Source organism: Macaca fascicularis, chromosome 15, assembly GCF_037993035.2.
Source record: "Macaca fascicularis isolate 582-1 chromosome 15, T2T-MFA8v1.1".
Classification (NCBI taxonomy): Eukaryota; Metazoa; Chordata; class Mammalia; order Primates; family Cercopithecidae; genus Macaca; species Macaca fascicularis.
The window spans coordinates 124793146-124819430 of NC_088389.1; the positions used below are offsets into that span (position 1 = coordinate 124793146).

At 42.4% G+C, this 26285-nt stretch overlaps 1 protein-coding gene across 7 annotated transcripts in view; it reads right to left on the reverse strand.

The window, feature by feature from the left end:
• Window positions 1-26285, reverse strand: part of ZNF484 (zinc finger protein 484) — a 132787-nt gene that overhangs the window by 47082 nt on the left and 59420 nt on the right. The window lies entirely within an intron of this gene.

A 26285-nucleotide genomic window follows, 5' to 3' on the forward strand; every position in this document is an offset into this window, starting at 1 on the left:
CTTGGTTTCTAGAAGCAACAGGAAAGGTGCTGACAGTGGTGCTGTAAGCCCACCTTCATCCTGAGTTCCTTCACTGAACCTTACGTTTCCGTAACACTGTCTTTACACAAACAACAAAAAATTCTAAAATCAAGATGAGAAAAACCTATGAAGAGCCCACTCTGAAATACGATTCAACCCGTCTTTCCACTACTTACTCTCTACCTCAAAGTTTATGCAGCTCTAGGTTTGCAGAGATGTCACAGGGCTGAACATCGCCATGCAGGCTCCAGGAAGTGCCACAGCCCAGTAGCTTCATGTGTCACAAAATAGTGGAAGTTTGGGTGGGAGAGTGCTGGGCCCTGAGTTCAGAAGTGGGAGAAGTCTTGACCCTGGGTATCCTGGTGGAGAATAGATAATGCCTGCCCCTGGGAAGCCCCTTCTCTCCCTTACAAAGGCTGGGATGGAGATGGGCCTTCTTAGCTCAGCCAACATGCAAAGCACAGAGTCCCCATCCCACTGCCTCTCCCTTTCTCGCACTCTGGAGTGGCGGTGGGGACAGACCTTCCAGCTCTGTGCATGTATAGGTGGGGGGTGGGGAGCCGGGGGGGCAGCCTTCATGGAGGCTGCTGAGGTCCGTGAACTTCCCTGGCCCAAATGAGTGAAAGACCCTGCTCCTGGGTCGCCTGCCTTTGTCTGTCTCACCTACGTGTCTCTCAGCTTCAAAGAAGTAGTTCTGGATGAATGGAACAGGGTATGCGTGTGTGTGCAGAGGCTTCTGATGGTGGGACTCTGTAGAGCTACAGGGGATGCAGACAGAGAACTGAAAAGGGGGTGAAGTGTGTGTGAGGGGGCCATAAGTGGTGCCGTGACCCAGGAGACTCTGACATTCCAACCCCTTCGAGAGGCCTAAAGGGGCCTACTGGCTTATCCTGGCCCCACCCCAGGGTCCGTCCCTGCTCCAGCTCCGAGATCACAGACCTAGAAAAACCACATTTACCCCCAACACAGAGGGCCATATTAGCGAGAAGGCAAGGTGGCAAAGTGAATAAGGAAGACGAATTTCTTAACATCTTTGATAAGCTTGCACAAATAACCTACTGAACTTTTTTTTTTTTTGAGACGGAGTTTCATTCTTTTGCTCAGGCTGGAGTGAAGTAGCGTGATCTTGGCTCACTGCAACCTCCGGACCCTGGGTTCAAGTGATTCTTCTGCCTCAGCCTCCCAAGTAGCTGAGATGATAGGCACCCACCACCACACCCGACTAATTTTTGTGTTTTTAGTAGAGACGGAGTTTCGCCATGTTGGCCAGGACGGTCTCGAACTCCTGACCTCAGGTGATCTAACAGCCTCGGCCTCCCAGAGTGCTAGGATTACAGATGTGAGCCACTGCGCCTGACTCACCTATTGAATTGTGTCAAGGATGTGTTGACAATAGGTGAAAAAGCAAAGACTAGAGAACTGCAGGCATAACTTGGAGTCCGGGGAACTTTAATTGCCAGTTGCATTATTATTTTACAAAGAACTCCTACAGAAAAAACTTTCTGGAGGTTTCCCCTACATACACAGCTACATTTTCTGCCATGCTCGCACTGTTATCAAAGCATGCGGCATCCAACCACAGACCATCAAGGGGCTTGATAATTGCCTCCTCCATATACTTTCTGAGGTTGGTCAGGTTTATAACCATTCATGTAACACAATCCTTGTAACTGGGCCCATGGCCTCGTGGCTTGTCACTTTTTCCAAGCAGGTGCTCTTCTTCTTGGTTGCTCAGAGGTTTGCTGCGGCACCTTCCCTCTTTGCAGCGGGCTGGCCTGCACCATGTTGTAACCAGAAGAGCCCGCTTCCCCGGGGACACGCCTTCTGTGCTCTCCACAGTCACGTCACGCTGCCACTGTGCAAATGATGCCAACTATAAATCCCAGAAAGCGGTAAAATAAATCCCAGAAAGCGGTAAAATAATGCTGTGCCAGGCACAGTCGGTGAGGATTTAGAGACTGCTGACGTCTTTCCTAAGAAACGTGGGTGACATCGGCCGGGCGCGGTGGCTGCTCACGCCTGTAATCCCAGCACTTTGGGAGGCCGAGGCGAGCGGATCAGGAGGTCAGGAGATCCAGACCATCCCGGCTAACATGATGAAACCCTATCTCTACTAAAAATACAAAAATATTAGCCGGGCGTGGTGGCGGGCGCCTGTAGTCCCAGCTACTCCGGAGGCTGAGGCAGGAGAATGGCGTGAACCTGGGAGGTGGAGTTTGCAGTGAGCTGAGATTGCGCCACCGCACTCCAGCCTGGGTGACAGAGCGAGAAAAAAAAAAAAGTGATGGGTGGCATCACTCCGGTTCTAATCATTTTTGTGCTTCAGCTGCCCCCCTGGATCAGTGCTTCTGGTGAAACGCAGTCCGTTTTAGGAGGGCCTCACCCTCTTTCGCTGTAATGATGTTTGCAGTTCTTTCTTTTCTATGCCGAAAATCCAGAATTACCACCCCGTTCCCTATGGTTCACAATCTCAACCATGTTTCTCCAGTGACCACTTCAATTCACACAGCCATCCCTCAGTTGAAATATTGCCTTTGAACATCATGAGCAAGACCACTGCTCTTTGAATTTCTGCCAGTTTCACACCAGTTGCAGATTATATACATACTTCACGTCAATAAGCTTATTTTGTAGAGTGTGGTTTCTGGAGTCAGATAAACTCTCCACCTACTAGGTCTGTTACTTGGGCAAGCCATTTATTTCTTGCCTAGATTTACCAGTTTGTTAGAATTACATTACTTTACTCCAAAAGATTTTATTCTGTGAATTACATTGCTTTTCTTGTTCTTTAAAAATTGTAAATCTAGGGATTTAGGCTTGGTTTTTTTTTTTAAATATGAGTACTTATCTAAACAAGTATTTGAAAATTTTTCTTTTTTCTGTACATATATTTGAAATCTGGCCAGGCACGGTGGCTCACGCCCGTAATGCCAGCACTTTGGGAGGCCAAGGTGGGTGGATCACCTGAGGTCAGGAGTTTGAGACCAGCCTGGCCAATATGTTAAAAACCTGTCTCTACTACAAATACAAAAAAATTAGCTGGGCGTGATGGCAGGCGCCTGTGATCCCAGCAACTTGGGAGGCTGAGACAGGAGAATCACTTGCACCCAGGAGGCAGAGGTTGCAGTGAGCTGAGATTGTGCCACTGCACTCCAGCCTGGGCAACAGAGTGCGACCCCATCTAAAAAAAAAAGAAAAGAAAGAGAAAGAAAGAAAGAAATCTGTTAACAGCCTTGCTGTGAAGACATTTTTGTCTGTTTCCTTTACTTTGTATACTTATTTAATATTAAAACCTCTATTATTGCTCAGCAAAGAGGAGAATTGTTTCCTTGGAGAAAAAAACATCCTTAAGAACTTACTAGTTTAAAGCTGAGCATCTTAGATTTGAAGGTTGCCTTACCTTTTTAAAGACTTTTTTTTTTATGAGTTGGTAAAAAGTCCTAAAATCTTAGGAACAGAAACAATTGAGAATTAAAAGTCAAGTCATTGTAATGGAGCCAGCTGACAGTTTGTGTGTTCTGCTAAGCCAGTAGTGAGTGGGAACAGTTTCTATGTGGGAACAGAATCAGGGTCCCGATTACCCCAAAAAGGCTCTTTCTTGTTTGGTGTGAAGCCAAAATATGAAACCGAGAGTGAGTATCAAACAGTATGGGCAATTTTCAATGGCCATGGAATTGGAGAAGTGGGAGCATAGCCTGCAAATCAACTTCTCAGAGCCTGAGAACTGAGGATTCTTAATGAAGGGGCTGGGTATTAAGAGGAAAGGGAAGAATATTCATAGTTTTTCTTGGGAAGGGAGGTAAGTTTTTTTGGAATCAAAGAGCCACCTCTTTTCTGTCTGTTTTTGGTCTCTTCTGGCCATTGTCATGGTGATTGTCAATTGTAAAGGTGCCAGTAGGAGCGTCGTTTAACATGGAAGTTGGATTATAATGAAGCTAGAGGTTTTTCAGAAGCCAAGCTGCCACTGCAGATTTTGCCATCTTCAGCCAGTTTAGTCCTAAGAAGGAACTTCTGACCCCAGACATCCTGTTTTCTAAAACTAAGCAGAGTTAAAGCTGAATGGGAATTTAGCTCTATCGCATAGGCATTGGTTGGGCAACAAAAGCAGGGTAGGGCTCCAGCTAAGCCACGTAGGCACTACAATGGGTAACAGAAAGGATGGTTTCCAGGCACTTCAGAGAAACCAAGGACAGCTACCACCAGAACTCAGAGTAGCCAACTGGGCTGCTCACAGGAGATGCCTGAACTGAAAGGTGATCAGATCCCACGGGAGACCCCGAGAAGACGTGGAGAGAGTTCAGAGGCTGTCCCGGAGGAGACCTGGAGAGAGCTCAGGGGCTGTCCCAGAGGAGACGTGGAGAGAGCTCAGGGGCTGTCCCGGAGGAGACGTGGAGAGAGCTCAGAGGCTGTCCCGGAGACGTGGAGAGAGTTCAGAGGTTGTCGTTACTGCTGCACTTGGCTGTTTTTCTTTGGATAATTATTGCAATCAATTTTAGTGATTCAGGTGTTAAATCACAGTCAAGCACCTATTTACCTAGTGGTGAGTTCCTTGGTGTTGTGAGTTCAATGTCATTTGTGGGGACAGTGGTCCAGGGAGGTTTTGGGAGGATGAACTCTTCTGAGTGACTTTGTAACCATAAAAAGTCATCCAAGAAAAGATGCTAGAAAAGAGAATATCCTACTAACTTCCTAGTCAGAAAAATGTCCAACACCATATTTATTTAGGGGCAAAATTATGTATTCAGAATTTTTCACAAAAAAACAGTGATGGGAGGAAATTATGCATCGGGGCCCAGTGAGTAAGACTTTCCCTTCGCAAATGTGCTGTGGGATCCCAGACCTTGGGAGTCCTACTGATTAGGGCCCACCCATATAACCTAATGTTACCTCAGTTACCTCTTTATAGGTCCTATCTCCAAATACAGCCCCATTCTGAGATAGTAGAGGTGAGCACTTCAACATACATTTGAGGCAACACAATTCTGTCCATGACAGTTGTCCACCTTAGTTTTATCGTGAACAGAATCTGTGAAAAAGACTTGACTTGGGGCCAGGAGTGGTGGCTCACTCCTGTTATCCCAACACTTTAGGAGGCCAAGGCAGGTGGATAACCCAAGGTCAGGAGTTCAAGACTAGCCTGGCCAATGTAATGAAACCCCATCTCTACTAAAAATACAAAAATTTTATTTTGAATTTATTTGTATTTACTAAAAATACAAAAAGAATTAGCTGGGTGTGGTGGCAGGTGCCTGTAATCCCAGCTACTCAGGTGGCTGAGACGGGAGAATTGCTTGAACCCGGGAGGCAAAGGTTGCAGTGAGCCAAGACTGTGCCACTGCACTCAAGCAGTGGACAACAAGAGCAAAACTCCCCATCTAAAAGAAGAAGAAGAAAAAAAAAGACTCGACTGAAGGCAGTGACCTAAGAATGAAGGAAGCAATGACAGCTGGCGACTGTTCCACAAGAAGGTGCAAAGCCCCTGCAGGCCTGGGAGGGTGCAGAGCCTGCACCTCAGATTTGACTCATCTCATAGAATCATGGAATTTAAGCAAGCCTCTTCCAGTATGAGGGAATCTTGAATAGAAACTCTAATATCTTAATCCCCAGTGTAACAAACTTTTACTATATTGTTCTCATGATGACAAATGGCTCATCAGAAAATGGATTAAAAGTAGAATTATTGTGAAAGCAGACTGGCTTATTTAAGACAAACAATCTGAAAACTGTAATCTAAAAAGTAAACATCCTTATATATATATATATATATATATTTTTTATGTATTCATTCTCTTTGCTTTGAAGCTTTCACTGTATGACCTTTGTCCATTTTATCTGTCACCATATTTTAGTGGTGCCATGCAGTGACTTTTGTAGAGCAATATCTCTCAAAGTGTGCAATGACAAATACTTATTGTCAAAAGAAAAGATTCTGTAGTCAAAGAAATTTGGAAAACTTTAATTTTTTGATTAAGCAAAGCAAGAAGTCTGAGCTTCATTTATTGGTTTACTATGAAAAACGTTAGAGGCTTTATGATGTGCAAGAAGGACGTGTGTCATAATATTTCTCAAACCTCTTTGACTTTCAATACTTGCTTTTTTTTTTTTTTTTCTTCTTTTGTGGAGAAATTTCAAAAACTTTGGAAAATACTTTTTAAGTGAGATTGAGAAGTTTGTTAAGCAAGATGACAAATACTAAAAATATACACTCTAAATATAGCCATGATGAATACTAAATAAATGCAGTGTTTTTATCAACATTATTCAAGGATATCCAAAGTTTTTCATGGCATAAAATGATGTTTTTCTCCTCAGTAATATAATACATGTGATGTTCCTGGAAACTTAAAAGAAAATCATCATGTATATGCTCTCGTATCAGTTTCATGCTGTATTTTTCATGTAGAAGAAAGAATTTGGTATCTTCTCAGGAATACATTGCCACATAAAAATATGTAAATTCCTTCAGATAAATTCTCACCTTCTGCAGAATGAGTCAAACAGCACGGGGAGAAGCTGAATCCAGTGTTCACAGTGAGTGACATCACTCACTGTGCACAACTGTACTCCAGTCTGGGTGACACAGTGACACTCCATCTCAAAAAGGAAAAAAAAAATGAAGTATGGGTGTATATGTTAAGTGGTAGAATGTCCCTTGAAGGTAAACTAAGATAAGTTAAAGATGCACAATATGAATCCTATAAACAACCACTAAAGAGAGTTACAGCCAATAAATCAGCAAAGGAGATTAAATGGAATCTTTTTGTTTGTTTGTTTGTTTGAGATGGAATCTCACTCTGTTGTCCAGGCTGGAGTGCAGTGGTGCGATCTTGGCTCACTGCAAGCTCTGTCTCCCAGGTTCATGCCATTCTCCTGCCTCAGCCTCCCAAGTAGCTGGGACTACAGGCACCCACCACCAACCCCAGCTAATTTTTTGTATTTTTAGTAGAGACACGGTTTCATCATGTTAGCCAGGATGGTCTTGATTTCCTGACCTCGTGATCCGCCCGCATAGGCCTCCCACAGTGCTAGGATTACAGGTGTGAGCCACCATGCCTGGCCAAATTGAATCATTTTAAAAAAATTTAATTTATTTAACAGAAAGCAGAAAAAGAAAATGAAATAATAAAAAGAAATAGTAAAATGATAGAATAAATCCCACTATATCAATAATCGTATCTGTAAATGTTCCAAACACTCCAATTAAAAACTGATTGTCAGATTGAATTAAAAAGGAAGACTACTATAGTCCATCCACCAAAACCCCACATTAAATGCAAAGACACAATTAAGTTAAAATAAAAGGAATTTTAAAAATATTATGCTAACATGAATCCAGAGAAAACTGAGTGGCTATATTAATATCAGACAAAGTAGTTTAGACAAAGAATGTTGCAAGGGGTAATGAGGGTCAATCATAATGACAGAAGGACTAGTTCCTCCAGCAGATGCACACAACTAAATGTTTATGCACCTAATAACAGAGCTTCAAAATATCTCAAGATTCAATTGATATAATGGCAAGGATAAACAGATAAATCCACAGTTATAGTCTGAGATTTTAACACTTATTTCTCAATAAGATGAAATGTGTAGTTAGAATGCAAACATAAAAGACATGATTTACTTGATCTAATTGACATTTATAGAATATACCAAAAATGGCAGAATACACATTCTTTGCAACACACATGGAACATTAACCATTCTAGTCCATAAAACAAGTCTCAATAAACTTAAAATGATTCAATTCTTACTGTGCTCTACCGACAATGGAATTAAAAAGAAGTCAATAACAGAAAGACATCTGGAATCTCCTTACGTATTTGGAAACCACATAAAACAATTTTACATTTCTTGTGAGTCAAAATAGAACTAACAAATTATAAATTATTTTGAGCTGAGTGTAAAATAAAACACAACACTTCAAAATTAGTGGAATCGCCCTCATATGACATTTAGAGAAAATTATATAAGAAAATTAGAAAGTTCTTCAATCAATGACCTCAGCTTCCACTTTAAGAAACTGGAAAAGGCCAGGCACAGTGGCTTATGCCTGTAATCCCAGCACTTTGGGAGATGGAGGCAGGCAGATCACCTCAGGTTGGGAGTTCGAGACCAGCCTGACCAACATGGAGAAACCCCATCTCTACCAAAAATACAAAATTAGCTGGGCATGGTGGTGCATGCCTATGATCCCAGCTACTCAGGAGGCTGAGGCAGGAGAATTGCTTGAACCCAGGAGGTGGAGGTTGCAGTGAGCCAAGATTGTGCCATTGCACACCAGCCTGGGCAACAAGAGCAAAACTCTGTCAAAAAAAAAAAAAAAAAAAAAAAAAAAAAAAAACTAGAAAAGAAAAAAAGAAACAACAGTAAGCAGAAGAAAGGAAGTAAAAAGCATCAGTGTAGAAATCAACAAATCAACACAATACAAATAGGCTAAAATCATTTACAGGAAATAAATGAAACCAAACTCTGTCTCTTTGAGAAGGTTCATAATATTGATAAACCTCTATTCAGGCTTATCAGGAAAAAAAAAGAGAGAAAACAAAAATAACCTATCAGGAATAAGAAGTAACATAGCAACAGATTCAACAGATGCTAAAGAGATAATAAATGGTAGTTATGAACAACATTGTGCCAACAGATTTGACAACTTAGATGAAGTGGACAAAATCCTCTGAAGACACAATTAGCTAGTCTCACTCAAAAAGAAAGAGCCAGAATAGCCCTGTATCTATTAAATAAATGGAAGCTGTAATTTAAAACCTTTCCCCAAGGACTCCAACGCTAGGTCTAAATGGCTTCAGTGGAGAATTCTACCAAACATTTAAGAAAAACATGATACCAATTCTACTAGTTCTTACCAATTCTTCTAATTAAAGAGAAAATGGAAAAAGGAAGCCTATTAACCTCTTGCACTTTTCTCAGACTTCTAAGTGTGATACTGGAATGACCAGTTCATGGGGAGAATTTTATATTCTTTACAGGTGAATGGGCTACAACTGCAGGCAATTTCAGTTTCTTTCCAAATTTCTTCAGGGGAATATCTGAGGAAAAATAAAGTGCTTTTGAAATATAAACACTTTCTAGGAATAAAGGAATGTTGCTTATACATGATTTTACCACTAGTGTCATGAAAATTGTGTGGAGGACTGTGGCTATAAACACAGTGGTTTGAATTCTATGTAAATTCATAGTTTTTTATTGTTATTTTTAACTATAGAAAAGTTCTGAAGGTAGTAATTTTATTTGCCAGTGTTTTGGAAACTTTATTTTTACATCTGAGGAAGATTTGCTGGAAGATGTTATTTGTTTGGGGTAATGCAAAATATTTCTGGAAGACACAAGTGAAATGGGCCCTCACTGACCAAGTAGTTTGTGTAGATGTAGTGATTAAACTATTTAGTAGAAGGGAGGTTGCAAAAATATTTGACGAAATGAAATATGTGCCTGCAGTGCAAAACTATTGATCCTGCTCACAAACAGGCATATTGAGAAAGATTTCTGTACGCCTGGTAGAACAACCTCTGTGGGCCATCTTAAGCACTGGTGAATAATGAACACTTTTATGCATTATATTACATCTGTATTATATTACATCTGTATTAATGCCTTAATACTCTTGCCTTAATATTCTTCCAAGGTTTAGCACCTGGTCCTTTTAATAAATAATAAATAGGTTATGGTTAATGTTTTTTTAAAAGGTACTCAAATATGTCAACTTTATTGTTTGTAGATACACACCCCTTTGTACTGAAAATTGTAAAAATAGCATAAAATTTCCTCTTATTGTAATCCAAATTTTTGAAAGCCAGAAAATCTAATTATGCTCTAGCCAAGCTACCTAATGCTTTCTTTATCCACAAGTAACTTTGCTTCAGTTTCTTGATGTTGGGTTTCATCTCACTGACTTTGGGCTTCTAAATGGGAATACTTATGTCCTCTTGGCTTCTTTGGGTCAAATCAAACTGTAGAGCTAAAGTTATTAAAATACATTCAAACTACACAGATCCCTTACAAATTACTAGTATCATGGTAGGAAGGAAAGATACAAGAAGAAAAATACATACTAGAACTCATTATCAAAATTATGGGTGTATCGTCTATACTAGCATCGAGTAGCTTTCCCAACCTGCTACACAAAATTACCAGCAAGAAAAAAAAGTGCAAGAATAAGGTTTATGACTGAAGTGGCTCAGTGTCATGATTTCCTACTCTAGCATTCTCAGAAGGATCCCATCCATTAAACACGCAGAAACTGCAGCCTATCCAAATGTGATCTGCTTAATCAATAATCAACAGTTCACACTGAAGGCAGTATCTTTGCTATACGTACTTGTCATAATGAAGGACGGTGTACAAAGAACAGTTGAGCCAGATGAACACTTTAATTTTGATGCCAAAATCAATCACTTTTTGTCATAATACCAGGCATAGACAATGGTTGATCCAGTGCATACTGTATTACTCCATAATTTCCTGCAGTAGACATGTCATAATTTGACATACTCCTTGATCATTAACACATTGCAGTAGTCAGATATACTTGTCAAAATTAAGCTAAATGTCAGTGGAAGACTCATTGAAGGCTTGGAAATCTTGCAACTTGCTCTCAGAGACACTGCCAACAGAAATGATAAATGTCATTGGGCTGTGGTAATATTCTCACTGATGTATCAATAAATAAAGGGATGCTGGGGAAAAAATGTTCTTCCAGATACCTGCCCACTCTGAAACTAGAGTTCGTGAAAGATAGCTCCCTAGACACTGCAGCCATTTCCTGGGAGGACTCTGAGCTGTGATTTGAAAAACAGAATGTACTCATCTGCCATTTTTCTTCCAAAATTGCTTGTGAATATCCTGTATGCTATCCAAGTCTCTCCACCCTTGTAGTCTTTGAATAAATTGGTTCATTTTTTTTTCCTTTTTTTTGAGACAGAGTCTCTCACTCTGTGGCCCAGGCTGGATTGCATTGGCAATATCTTGGTTCACTGCAACCTCCCCTCCCAGGTTCAAGCGATTCTCATGCCTCAGCCTCCCAAGTAGCTGGGATTAAAGCGTGCACCAACACGCCTGGCTGCTGCTGCTTCTTCTTCTTCTTCTCCTTCTTCCTTCTTCCTTCTTCTTCTTCTTCCTTCTTCTTCTTCTTCTTCTTTCTTCTTCTTCTTCTTCTTTCTTCTTCTTCTTCTTTCTTCTTCTTCCTTCTTCTTCTTCTTCTTTCTTCTTCTTTCTTCTTCTTCTTCTTCCTTCTTCTTCTTCTTCTTCTTCTTCTTCTTCTTCTTCTTCTTCTTCTTCTTCTTATTCTTCTTCTTCTTCTTCTTCTTCTTCTTCCTTCTTCTTCTTCTTCCTTCTTCTTCTTCCTCCTCCTTCTTCTTCTTCTTCTTCTTCTTCTTCTTCTTCTTCTTCTTCTTCTTCTTCTTCTTCTTCTTCTTCTTCTTCTTCTTCTTATTATTATTATTATTATTTGAGATGGAGTCTTGCTCTGTCACCCAGGCTGGAGTGCAGTGGCACGATCTCTACTCACTGCAAGCTCTGCCTCTTGGGTTCACGCCATTCTCCTGCCTCAGCCTCCGGAGGAGCTGGGATTACAGGCGCCCGCCACCATGCCTGGCTAATTTTTTTGTATTTTTAGTAGAGACAGGGTTTCACCATGTTAGCCAGGATGGTCTCGATCTCCCGACCTCATGATCCACCCGCCTCAGTCTCCCAAAGTGCTGGGATTACAGGTGTGAGCCACCGCACCCAGCCAAGAGTGGAGAAGTTAATCAACATACTTAGTTAGCTAGCTTGAACAGACATCCCAGTATTGATAGAGTTGTAATCTTAAAAAAAAAAAAAAAAAGCCCAACAGTCATGGGATGAAAAAGTATTTGAGTGAGGATGAAAGAGTCAAACTCTCACTGTGCACATGAAATCACAAATATGTACACTCGCAACTGTCCTGATACTAACACAACATTTTGGTTTTCTTATAATATTGAAATTTTATTGAATATTGAAACAAATTTTATTGAAGTTGAGAGTTGTATCTTCTTTAACTGTGACAGCCAACACATATGTGCAATAAAAGCTATAAGAATATTTGCATTTGACCCATAAAATAAAAAACTTGATTTAATAATTTGGCAGGTGTTTTGTTTCATTTAAATTTGACTATTTTTCTTTTTTGATAGATTGTTCCTATTGCATTACTCAAAGGTGGTAAAAAAAAATCTCTAATTATGTGGTTGATTAGATAACATTTATTATGTATATTTATTTGTGAATATTTATAATGAAGATTTATTAAATATGTACATATTATACATTATACCAGGTACACATTGTACATATTATACATTACATAAAGTAGGGAATACACATTGCCCATGTGAAGTTTATAATATACCTGGAAAAATAATACCAACATACATACTGTATGATTCTAACTACTATTTTTTTTCTTCTTGAGATTGAGTCTTGTTCTGCTGCCCAGGCTGGAGTGCAGTGGCATGATCTTGGCTCACTGCAACCTCTGCCTCCTGGGTTCAGGCGATTCTCCCGCCTCAGCTTCCTGAGTAGCTGGGATTACAGGCACGTACCATCATGCTCAGCTAATTTTTATATTTTCAGTAGAGACGGGGTTTCACCATGTTGGTCAGGCTGGTCTTGAACTCCTGACCTCATGATCCTCCCACCTTTGCCTTCCAAAGTGCTGGGATTACAGGTGTGAGCCACTGCTGCTAGCCAATTCCAACTACTTTTCTGTACTGACTTCTCTTACTCATCAATATGTATTTAAGATTCCTCAATGTCTTTTTATGGCATGGTAGTTCCTTTCTTTTTATTGCTGAATAATATTTCATTGTATGTATTTACCACAGTTTGTTTGTCTATTAACCTATTGAAGGAGATCTTAGTTGCTTCCAAGTTTTGGAACCAGTGAAATGTTATAAGGAATGATGCATTTCTTTAATTTTGAATTGTTATAATAATATCTTAGGCCAGGTGAAGTGGCTCATGCCTGTAATCCCAGCACTTTGGGAGGCTGAGGCAGGCGGATTACTTGAGGTCAGGGGTTTGAGACCAGCCTCGCCAAAATGCCACCATGGTGAAACTCCGTCACTACTAAAAATGCAAAAATTAGCTGGGCATGGTGGGACGCAACTGTAATCCCAGCTATTCAGGAGGTTGAGGCAGGAGAATCGCTTGAACCCAGGAGGCAGAGGTGGCAGTGAGCCAAGATCATGTCACTGCACTCCAGCCTGGGCAACAGAGTGAGACCGTCTCACAAAAAAAAAGTAAAAAAAAGTATCTTTACTATTATGATTTTTCAACATTAAATCAATTTAAGATTACCTTATGCCAATGAAAAGAGTCCCTTCAACACAGCTTGCATTCTCAGTCTCAGCTCCAGTTCCTTGATGCGGCCAGTGGTAGCAGCACTGATATTAAAAGTGTCATTTATTTAGTATGTTTCTCAACTGGCTAAGCTGGTATGTGGGTAAGACTTTTTCAGATCACAAACATGATTATATCTCCCCTGCTTGAATTCTTTGCCGTTTAAGGTCCTTCAAAATCCAACCTTTGCTCCCTTTTCCAATTTCATCTTGCCCCTTGTACTTAAGCCTAACCAAATTGTTTCTTCTCGCCCAGCTTTGATATCTGCCCTCTCCTCTTCTGGTATGTCCTCATGTTTGCTCATCAATTTCCTCCTGCCTGCACCACGCCCCTCAAAGTCCATTCTTCAAGGCCATTGATTCACTCATTTATTAAACACAGGACACAATTTGCAGCACTGTGCTCGGTGTTGGGGATAACTCAAGCACGATACAAAGACCAGTACTGCATGGATCTTTCATTCTAGTTACAAAGATGTTAAGAGCACAGACAGGAAATTTTCAGATAGCACGCATTCTCACAGATTACGGTGGGGGTGAGACTTGGAAGATGAGGAGTCTACTCTTCTGTCTAGCCAAAGAGCACTCCAGGGCAATGGGGTAGTAAATAAATGGAAAAGTCCCGGAGCAGGAATGAGCTGTGAGAAACTGGAGTGTTGTGGAGAGGTTGGTAGGGCAGGTCATGCAGGGTATTTTTTCTGTGTAGCCTCACCTGGTCTCTCAAGCACGATAATTGATCCCAGCATCCAGGAAGCTTCACAGGAGAGGCCCCCTTGAAAGACACGCTACACGTACTCTATGAAGCTGTTCCTGATCTGGGTTGTCCCCGGTGATGGCTCCTTCTCTGGATCATCCACAGAAGTCATCTGCCCGTCATCCTCGTACATCATGCCCTTGCCACATTTTCAGTTGTAGACATGCTGTCTCCTCAACTGGAAAGTGAGCGTTTTGAAATCATGGTTTATATTTTCCATCTGTATCCCTCAGAGCAAATATTTCTTGATCCATTCATTCCTCCATTGACTTACACATCCAATAGCCTTTCAGCACCTATGGTATACTAGAGCTATACCAGTGAAAAAGGCAGACAAGAACTCTGTTTTAATGGAGTTTACATTCTAATGGGGGAGACAAGAAATCACTTAAATATATAAACCAGATAATCTCAGAGAAGGGTAATTGCTATGAAAACTAAAATGAGGCCGGCGCGGTGGCTCACACCTGTAATCCCAGCGCTTTGGGAGGCTGAGGCAGGCGGATCACGAAGTCAGGAGATCACGACCATCCTGGCTAACATGGTGAAACCCCATCTCTACTAAAAAATACACACACACACACACACACACACACACACACACACACACAAATTAGCCAGGCATGGTGGTGGGCCCCTGTAGTCCCAGCTACTCAGGAGGCTGAGGCAGGAGAATGGCTTGAACCCGGGAAGTGGAGCTTGCAGTGAGCCGAGATCATACCACTGCACTTCAGCCTGGGTGACAGAGTGTCCATCAAAAAAAAAAAAAAAAAGTCACATTATACACTCATCATATTTTTTATAACACATGGCATTTTATTACCTTATTATGAGAGATCTTGATTGATATGTCCTCTTGACATTCCAGTAACTGATATCCCTTTAGTGAGCTCCAAGTTCGCTAATAGTCATTCCTGCTCTACAGAATTGCCAATAACCAATCCATTATTCATGCTCAGTGAATAACACTATTGCAGGGATCCAGGGTAGCTTCACATAAAAGAACACAATCACTTACATCCAGCCAAGATGCTGGAGGGAGGGAAATCGAACATTTTACAGAAATTGCCTTAATATAATCATCACTAACATCAGGACTCCATTAAGCCAAGAGCTCTGTCTTCATCTCTGAATTCTCAACAGCTGGCCCAATTTCTGTCTTATGATGTCTCTTTGGTAAAGTCCCAACTACTCAGGAGACTGAGGCAGGAGAATGGTGTGAACCCGGTGGGGTGGAGGTTGCAGTGAGCCGAGATTGCGCCATTGCACTCCAGCCTGGGCGACAGAGTGAGACTCCGTCTCGAAAAAAAAAAGAAAAAGAAAACACAAATAAATGGAAATATATCTTATGTCCATTAATTAGAACAATTAGTAATTTGGTTTTAAATTTATTTTTATTTTTTATGAGTACATAATAGTTGTACATATTTATGGAGTCCCAGTGATATTTTGATACAAGCATACAGTGCATAATGATCAAATCTGGGTAACTGGGATATTCATCACTTTGAACATTTATCATTTCCTTATGTTGAGTACATTGTGAAACATAAAATAAATTACTGTTAACTATAGTTGCCCTATTGTACTACCAAACACTAGATCTTATTCCTTCTATCTAACTGTACTTTTATATCCATTAACCAACCCCTTTTCATATGCTCCTCCCACTACCCTTCCCAGTCTTTGGTAACCATCATGCTATTCACTATCTCCCATTTTTTTAGCCCCACATATGAGTAAGAACATTTGATATTTGTCTTTCTGTGCCTCACTTATTTCACTTAACATAGAAACACTTAACTCCAGTTCCATCTATGTTGCTGTAAACGACAGGATTTCATTCTTTCTTCTAGGTGAATAATATTCCATTGTGTAGATATACCACATTTCCTTTACCCATTCATTCGTTGATGGATACTTAAGTCGATTCCATATTTTGGCTATTGGGAATAGTGCTGTTGCAATAAACATGGGTATGCAGATATCTCTTTGATACACTGAGTTCCTATCTTTTGGCCACATACCAACTAGTGTGATTGCTGGATCATAGCAGTTCTATCGTTAGTTTTATTGAGAAATCTCCATATTGTTTTCCAAAGTAGCTGTACGAATTTACATTCCTACCAGCAGTGTATGAGCATTTCCCTTTCTCCACATCCTCCTTAGCATTCGTCATTTTCTGTCTTTTTGATAATAGCCACTTTAACTCAGGTGCAAGGATATCTCATTGTGATTTTGATTTGCATTTCTGTGATCATCATGTTGAGCATTTTTTTCATGTATGTGTTGGCCATTTGATTTTCTTCTTCCGAGAAATATGTCTGTTGAGATCTTTTGCCCACTAAAAATCAGATTACTATTATTATTATTTGATTGAATTGTTTGAGCATCATGGTGTATTCTGATTATTAATCCCTTATCAGATGAATGCTTTGCAAATAGTTTCTCCCATTCTGTAGGTTATCTCTTCACGTTGTTGATTTTTTCCTTTCCTGTGCAGAAACTTTTTCACTCGATGTAATCCCATTTGTCAATTTTTGCTTTGGTTTCCTGTGCTTTTGAGGTCTTACTCAATAAATCTTTCCTTAGACCAATGTCCTGAAGGATTTTACCTAAGTTTTGTTCTAGTAGGTTCATAATTTTGAGGTTTACATTTAAGTCTGTAATCCACTTTGAGTTGATTTTTGTATATGGTGAGAGATCAGGGTCAAGTTCCACTCTTCTGCATATGGTTACTCAGTTTTCCCAGCACCATTTATTAAACATACTGTTCTCTCCCCAATGTATGTTTTGGGGCCTTTGTTGAAAATCAGTTGACTATAAATATGGGGATTTGTTTCTGTGTTCTCTATTTTGTTTCTTTGGTGTATATGTCCATTTTTATGCCATCACCATGATTTTTATTTTTTATCACTACAGCTTTGTAGTATATTTTGAAGTCAGATACTGTGATGTCTCCAGCTTTGTTCTTTTTGTTCAGGATTGCTTTGGATATTCAGGATTTTTTGTGGCTTTTAGGCTTTTTCTAAATCTGTGAAGAATGTCATTGCTATTATGATAGACATTGTGTTGGGCCTGTAGCTCACATTGGGTAGTATGGACATTTTAACAATATTACATTTTCTAATTCATGGATATAAGATATTTTTTCATTTTCTGTGTCTTCTTGAATTTCTTTCATCAGTGTTTTACAGTTTTTATTGTACAGATCTTTCACCTCTTTGGTTAAATTTATTCCTATGTATTTTTTATTTTTTGTAGCTATGGTGAATGGAATTGCTTCCTTGATTTTCAGATTTTTCACTTTTGGCATATAGAAATGCTACTGGTTTTTGTATGTTGATTTTGTATCCTGCCACTTTGCTGAAATAATCAGTTCTAACAGCTTTTTATTGAAGTCTTGAGGTTTTTCTAAATATAAGATCATGTCATCTGCAAACAGTGACAATTTGACTTCCTCTTTTCCAGTATGGATGCCCTTTATTTCTCTCTTTTTTAATAGGTCTGTCTAGGACTTTCAATAAAAGTGGTGAAAGTAAATATCCTTGTCTTGTTTTCTATCTTAGAGGAAAGATCTTAGCGGACAGTGGATATCTTTGTCTTGTTCTAGATCTTAGGGGAAAGGCTTTCAACTTTTCCCTATTCCGTATGATGTCAACTGTGGGTTTATCATACATGAACATTAATGTTTTAAGGTATGTTCTAATTTGTTGAGAGGGTTTTTTTTTAAATCACAAAGAGATGTTGAATTTTATCAAATGCTACTTCTGTGTCTATTGAGATAATCACATGGTTTTGTCCTGTATTCTCTCGATGGGATGTATGTGATGTATCACATTTACTGATATTTGTAGGTTGAAGCATCCTGCATCCCTGGGGAAAAATGTTACCTGATCATGGTGTATAATCTTTTTTCTGTGCTGTTGGATTTTGTTTTCTAGTTTTTTAAAAGGAGTTTTGCATCTATGTTCATCAAAAATACTGGCCTATAGTTTTCTTTTGTTGTGTCTTTGTCTGGTTTTGATATCAAGATAATGCTGGCCTTAGAAAAGATTTGGAAGCATTCTCTCTCCCTTTGATTTTTCAGAATAGTTTGAGAATAATTGGCATTAGCTTTAAAAGTTAGGTAGAATTCATCTGTGAAGCCATTTGGTCCTGGACTCTTCTTTTCTGGGAGACTTTTTATTACTGATTCAGTAACATTATTCATTATTGTTCTATTCTGGTTTTCTGTTTCTTCATGGTTAAATTTTGGTACGTTATATGCATCCAAGAATATATCTATTTTACAAGTTTTCAATTTGTTGATGCAAGTTGTTCATAATGGTCTGTAATGATCTTTTGTTATTTCTGTTTCATCAGTTGTAATGTCTGCTTTTTACCTCTGATTCTATTCCGTTTTTTCTTTTTCTTAGTCTACTTAAAGATTTGTTGATTTTGTCTATTTTTCAAAACAATATTTTCATTTGGTTGATCTTTCATATTTTCAGTCTCAATTTTATTTATTTTTTTCTGATTTTTAGTATTTCTCCTTCCTATAATTTTTGGGTTTGATTTATTCTTGCTTTTCTAGTTCCATGAGGTGCATCATTATATTTGAAATATTTCTACCTTTTTATATAGGGATTTATTTCTATAAACTACCCCTTTTAGTACTGCTTTTGCTATGTAACATAAATTTTGGTATATTGTGTTTCCATTTTTATTTAAGAAATTCTTAAATTTTCTTTTTAATGTCATCTGCAAACAGTGACAATTTGACTTCCTCTTTTCCAGTATGGATGCCCTTTATTTTCTGGTGCCTCTGATGACCAGCAGTGCTTTGGACTGGAGTGGAAAGTAGGGCACATCCCTGGGGCCTTTACTTTATAGCCACGTGCAGTAGTCTCTCCTAACCAGGAGTCTTACGAACATTTTTGGAGACTCGACAGGCCAACCAGACCCATGCAACAAGGCACCCTTCTGAGGCCTTCATACCTGGCCCCGTCTAAGCAGTCCCCAAGGCCTTCCTGACCACTGGCTCCCATCCAGGATCTCCCTAGTTCCATGGCCCATTCAGATTTATCCTGGCCTCCAGAGAGGGGTTTAGATACAATTTTGCAGGGTGCCTCCTATGACCAATCCCCACTCAGTCCATCAGGAGGAAGGGATGCCCTCCCTGGCCTCCATGACTAGTCTCAGCTACCTAACTGGGAATGAGAAATGTTTCAGGGAGTGCTGTATGCAACTGTGCCCCACACAAAACTGTAGCCATGTCAGAGACCCTTCCTGGAGGCTCCCTGTCCAGCTTTGACTGATGTCTGTAGGGAAGACACACGCTCCCATAGGGGAAGTGAGAAACTTCTTGAAGGCATTATGTGTATTTCCATTTCATGTAGTGCAAATAGTTTTTTAATTTCTCTTGAGATTTCTTCTTCACTCTTATGTTGTTTAGAAGTGTGTTTCTGAATATCCACATATTTTGAAATTGCCCGGCTATCATTCTATTACTGATTTGCATAACAGTTAGGTTCCAGTGTTTTCAGAGAGCAGATATGGTATGGTTTTTATACTTTGAAATGTGTTACAACGGGCTTTATGGCCCAGAATGTGGCCTATCTTGGTGAATGTTCCACATGAGCATGAAAAGAATATGTATTCTGCTGTTGTTAGACTAAGTAGACTATAGATGTAAATTACATCCAGTTGTTTGATGATGCTGTTTAGTTCAACTATATTTTATTGATTTTCTATCTGTTGGATCTGTCCATTTCTGACAGAGGGTGTTGATGTTTACAACTATGATTATGAATTATTTTATTTATCCTTGCAGTTCTATCAGTTTTTCTGCCTCATGTATTTTAACACTCTTGTTAGGCATATACACATTAAGAATTGTTGTATTTTCTCAGATAATTCATTTTTTGTTATCATGTAATGCCTATATTAATCCAGAATTGTTCTTTTCTCTCTGAAGTCTACTCTGTCTGAAAACTAATATAGCTGCTTCAGCTTTATTATTTGTTTTTTTGACAAGTCTTGCTCTGTTGCCCAGACTGGAGTGCAGTGGCACGATCTCCGTTCACTGCAACCTCCACCTCCCGGGTTCAAGCAATTCTCTGCCTCAGCCTCCCGAGTGGCTGGGATTACAGGCGCCTGCCATCACGCCCGGCCTTTTTTTTTTTTTTTTTTTTTTTGTATTTTTAGTAGAGAAGGTTTCAGCATCTTGGCCAGGCTGGTCTTGAACTCCTGACCTTGTGATCCACCCGGCTCGGCCTCCCAAAGTGCTGGGATGACAGGTGTGAGCCACCGCGACCAGCCAGCTGCTTCAGCTTTAATTATTGTTGGCCTTCTATGTTTTTACCACTTCCTACTTCAAATTTGCATGTCTTTGCATTTAAAGTGAGTGTCTTGCAGACAAAGTATAGTTGCGTCTTTTTTGTAGGGGATCCATTGAGATGAACTCATTCTTTAATTGGTGTATGTAGACCATTGATATTAAAGGTGATTACAGATGTAGTTGGATTGATATTTATCATGTCTGTTATTATTCTCTATTTGTTGTCCTGTTTTTTCTTCCTATTTTTGCCTTCCACTCTTTTCCTGAGTTTTGTGGTTTTAATGGAGCATTTTATGAGATTCCATTTTCTCCCGTTTAAGCATGTAAATTCTTCCTTTCTTTTTACTTTTAAAAAGCCTTTCTATTGGTTGTCCTAGATTATGCAATGTACATTTACCATTAATACAAGTCTACCTTTTTCTTTTCTTTTCTTTTTTTTTAATGGAGTCTCGCTCTGTTGCTCAGGCTGGGGTGCAGTGGTGCAATCTCTGCTCACGGCAAGCTCCGCCTCCGGGGTTCACACCATTTTCCTGCCTCAGCCTCCCTAGTAGCTGGGACTACAGGCGCCCGCCACCACGACCGGCTAATTTGTTTTTTTATTTGATTTTAGTAGAGACGGGGTTTCACCACATTAGGCAGGATGGTCTCAATCTCCTGACCTCGTGATCCGCCTGCCTCAGCCTCCCAAAGTGCTGGGATTATAGGCGTGAGCCACCGCGCCTGGCCAATACAAGTCTACTTTCAAGTAATACTATACTACTTTATGAGTAGTGCAGGTATTTTACAATAACAAAATATTTCTAACTCCTCCCTCCTACAGTTTATATCATTGCTATCATTCATTTCACTTATTGTTAAATTATAATCATCTAATAATTATTGTTATCGTTATTCTGAACAAATTATTAGCAGCCATATCAATGAAAAATAAGAAAACTTAAAGTTTTTATTTGACATTCATTTATTCTTTTAAAATATTCTTCCTTTATGTAGATCCAAATTTGTTACTTTCCTCTGAAGAACTTCTTTTAATTTATTTCAACATTTCTTGCATGGCAGGTCTACCAGCAAAAAATTGCCTCAATTTTCGTTTTCTACAAAAGTCTTGGTCGGTCGCAGTAGCTCATCCCTGTAATCCCAGCACTTTGGGAGGCCGAGGTGGGTGGATCACTTGAGGTCAAGCATTCAAGACCAGCCTGACCAACATGGTGAAACCTCACCTCTACTAAAAATACAAAAATTAGCCGGGCACGCACCTGTAATCCCAGCTACTCTGGAGGCTGAGGCAGGAGAATCACTTTGAACCTTGGGGGTGGAGGTTGCAGTGAGCCAATGTCGCACTGTTGCACTCTGCACTCCAGCCTGGGCAACAGAAACTCCATCTCAAAAAAAAAAAAAAAAAAAAAAAAGGGTATTTATTTCTCCTTCACTTTTGAAGAATATTTTGTCCAAGGCATGGTATCACACTATGATTCTAGTTTGCGTTCTCATGATTTTGCTATTTTCGTTTACTATTTCATCACGAACATCTTTTCATGTTAATACATATAAGTCTACCTTACTGAAGAAATAAACCAAAACATAAATTAATGGTATTGTATAGATGTACCAGAATTTTTAAACCTGGCTCCTCTTTTTTTTTTTTTTTGAGACGGAGTCTTGCTCTGCCGCCCAGGCTGGGGTGCAGTGGCCGGATCTCAGCTCACTGCAAGCTCCGCCTCAAACCTGGCTCCTCTTAATGGCTATGTTTTCTTTATTTTTCTATTACAAGTAATGATGAAATCAGTATTCTTATCATCACACATGTATTTGCACCCCAATGTTCTCCACAGCCATTTGACTTTGTCCTGGTACATGCAGAGATAAATTTTCTTTAAACTTTATGAGGTCAAGTTGATCAATCACGTCCTTAATGGCTTCCGAGCTGTCTTTGCTGAATACATGCCTCTTTATTTTTTAAGAGACAGCGGTCCCCTTATGTCGCCCAGGCTGGTCTCAAACTCCTGGCCTCAAGTCATCCTCTCGCCTCAGCTTCCCAAGTCGCTAGGATTACAGGCGTGAACCATCGTGACAGGCTCTGTTCTATGCTTTAAAGATCTTCCCTGCTCAGAAATTTTAGAATGAAAGTGTTTTCAACCAACCTTTCATGGTTGCAGTTTTTCAGCCCACACTTGAGGGCACAGTATTTTCTAAGTCCGCTTGCGCGGCTCTGGAGAGCCCGGCCAGGCATGGCGCCCGGCCCGCAGGCTCGCGGTTACATTTTCCACGTCCTCTCTGGAGGCCGGCGCCACACCGGGAGTCGCGTGGGGAGAGTCTGTACCCTTCGCAGCAGCCAGCCGTCCGGTCTGCTGCTGGGGACGCGTCGTGCTGACCGGGAGCTCCAAGTCGGGAGCTCCGAGACTAGCCAGACGCGCTCCACCAGCCCGAGTCTGAGAAAAGCACCCGGATAAGGACCGCGGCCGTTTCCGCCGGTTGTCGGGCTCCACCTGGTGGCCGATGCTGCGTACTGCGCTTGTTCTCTGGAGCTCCTGCGAGAGAGGTGGCCACTGTGCACTGGGTTCCCTGGCGTTAGCAGGGTTGTTCCGGCCGCTGGCAAAGCATTCGCTCCCCATCTGCTCGGGGGAGCTTGGACCTGCAGATTAAGCTCGGAGTAGGATCTTGTTGCCCTCTCAGCCTGGATGCTCTGTGGTGGGGCTCCATGCGGGTCGACCAGCAACTCCCAGTGCCCGCCCCTCCATCACAAGACCTATCGGGGTCGACACGAACCATCTTGAAAGGGTGTTTGGAGGCCGCCACGCGTGTGGCTCGATACCAGTAGCTTCCATTTGACCTCATTTTCCCCAAGTTCTGCCTCGGAGGTGGGGAAGATAGGCTGTACTCGGAGAAACGCGGAGGGCGCCATCAGCCTGGACTAGGTCCCGCGTCTCTCCACATCCTCGGACTAGGTTTTTTCCGAGGCCTGCTCAGGGGGTGACAACGGACTGGAGAGGAACTGGGAGCCCCAGGGAGGGCGTGTCAGCTTCTGTCTGTATCGAGCAAGATTCTGTGTCGAGCAGGACCCTGACGCCACGGGGAGTTTCCTTGTGTTTTTGGCCTCTTCCCAAATATTGGGAACCCCAGGGATTCATTTGGCTGCCAAGCTCTACGCTGCAGGCACGAAGCTATTCCAGCATAGTCCTTTGCTCCAGGACACCTGGGCCGCTTTCCTGAGGGAACAGCATTCCCCTTACCGGGCTACACCCTGGCCACCCATGCCATTCACAAGCTGTTCCTGCCAGATCTGATGGCACTCAGTCATCCTGGGCCATCAGGCTACTGAGTTCCGGGAGATGGTGAGTGCTCAGGGTGTGTGTGTGGCCAGAGGTGTCAGAGCCCAAAGTAGCCAGAAGAAAGCGAAGTCCTCAGTCATCTGATGCCAACTTCAAACTTCTCATCCTTCTCCTTCCTCCTGCATTGCTCCTTCCAGGCATTCTTTAATCACAGCTGTGTTGGAGGCTGGGATTCCAGACCCAGCACTAACGGAGTACAGCCACAGTTGCAGCATCTCACAGTGACCTAGAGCCTGGCCCAGCTGCCCAACTCAGGCAGTTCACCTAGCACAGCATCCCTGGGAGGTGGCCACTGCCAGATTCACTTCGGATTAGGAACTGAGGCTCCAAAGGCACAAATGACTTGCCCAACATCAGGCAGAAGGATTAGAATTTGGGTCTGCTGGCCTCTAACTCTGTCTCCCAAAGAACAGACCATCAACCAAGGAGACAGGTTATGTCCAGGTAATACAATGAAGTGACCTAACTACAAAGAAGGATGAGTGATCATGGTGGGGGCATGGTGGTGGGCTCTCCCTGCATCTGTTTGTCTCCTCTCTTCCTCCTGCCCCCAGACCCGGCCACTGAACACGCTCCTGGACCTTGACATGCTGGGCTTCCATATTGTCCTGTCTTGCCTCAGACACTACAGAAGGATCACTCCCCTTCCAGTGATAATGGAGTTCTTCATTACCAAAGTGTACAGCCATGAAATCCATTACTAACCCTGAGACTCGGGCAAGAGGTGACAGGTCAGCTAAGTGAGAGAACAGTAGCAAAGTATATCTTTGTGTGGATCCAGATTTCCATCTGGTATTGTTATGGGATCCTTGGGGTGTTACTTCACCAGCCAGAAACCTCTGTGGCCAGTGGTGCCTTCGTCTGAGTTTTGCTCTGGACCGCTGGTCTCATTCCACCCACTCGGCCTGGCAGGCTGTACTCAGTTCCCACTACCAGCCTGGATGGCATGTCTGCCAAGGATGAGCCAGGCACGGAGCAGCAAGGGGTGTGTGAGCAAGTATGGGATCCGGCCACTGCACACAGCCAGGCATACCAGCTGGGGGGTGACAGGTGGTGGGCAGGCAGCTTCAGGCACTGGCACGGGTGCCAGCTCCATGCAAGGCCTGCAGCTAGACCAGGCATACCAGAGCTGACACCAGGGAATGTGGTGGCGCCCAGAACCTTGGAGATGCCAGGAACCCACAGAGCCCTAAAGAGGGTGTCACAGCCCTGGCTTGGGGGAGTTCCTAGGTCCGGGCTCTCAGAAGAGATGCAGCTCTTCTCTCCTGCTCTCTTTCCGTTGCCTGCAATGTGACAAACAAGGGGCATGTTTCAGCACTGTTTGCATTGCAGCTATTTTAGCTCCGCCATTCAGCAGGTCTCCAGTTCTTGTCCTGCGTCCGGGAAGAATGATGTATGCAGACAAGTGGAAGGTGAACAAGATGAAGAGGAGCTTTACTGAATGACAGAACAGCTCAGAGGAGACCCACAGTGGGTAGCTCCTCTCCATAGCCAGGATGTCCTGATGAGTATTGTGCTCTCAGCAGAGAGGGTGGCCCCTATCTGCAGTCAGGTCATTGCTGTTGTCTCTTTAGCTCTCAGCAGAGAGGGTAACTCCTCTCTAAATACTGGCAGCCCACTCCCCAGGTTACAGCCCCTCCCCAGCTTGCAGGTGGGGCTTCATTGGGAACCTGCCCCCTTCCACCCAGGAGCCTGTTTTGCCTCCTGTCATTGTTCGTGGCGCCCAGGCTATTCTTGCCAAGCAATACCTGCAGGCCTGTGCCAGGCTGTCCTCAGCCCCACTTCAGCCTCCTTCTCATGCCTGTCAGCCTCCAAAGTCCGACAGGGGCCAAGGGGCTGGCATGTCAGCACTGCCCTAAGCATGCACAAATGTGGCTGGGATGCGACAGTGCCGAGAGAGAGACGGCGCTTCAGGTTGTGGTCTGTGATTGGAGCAGGTGCTAACAGTGGGGAGAACCCAGACAGTGGGAGCACGCACTTCCTAGCCTGCAGGGACTAGAGGAGGGCCTTCCTGGGCCCCCAAGAGTACACACATGCCTGGGTCCACAGCTCCAGCTTGGGTGGCTGCAGCTGCACCTGGGAGGGCAGGGCTCCTGCCTACTCCTGGCTCCTGAGAGCACAGGAGTGCCCTGGTCGCAGCCACAGCTTGGGTGGCTGTAGTTGCACCCAGGAAGCTCCCACCCCACCAACTTTCTGGCTCCATAAAGCACGCAGCCCTGGCCACGCCTCGTCTGCATTTTCCCCTTAGTGGCAGCGGGCAAGGTGCGGGTGGCTGGTGGCCTCAGCCAACCCCGCGCAAACAAACCCAGTGCTCCTGGGGCTGCCCCACGACTCCTGGCTGCACCATCGGCTCGCAGGCTCCTGGGACGCGCCAGAGAGTGAGGTTGAAGCCGCGGTGGAGGTTCCGGGCCTGCAGCAGGTCCTGCCCAGTAGTGCGAGGGTGGGGGTGGTGCAGGTGCAGTCAGCTGCCTCAGGGATGT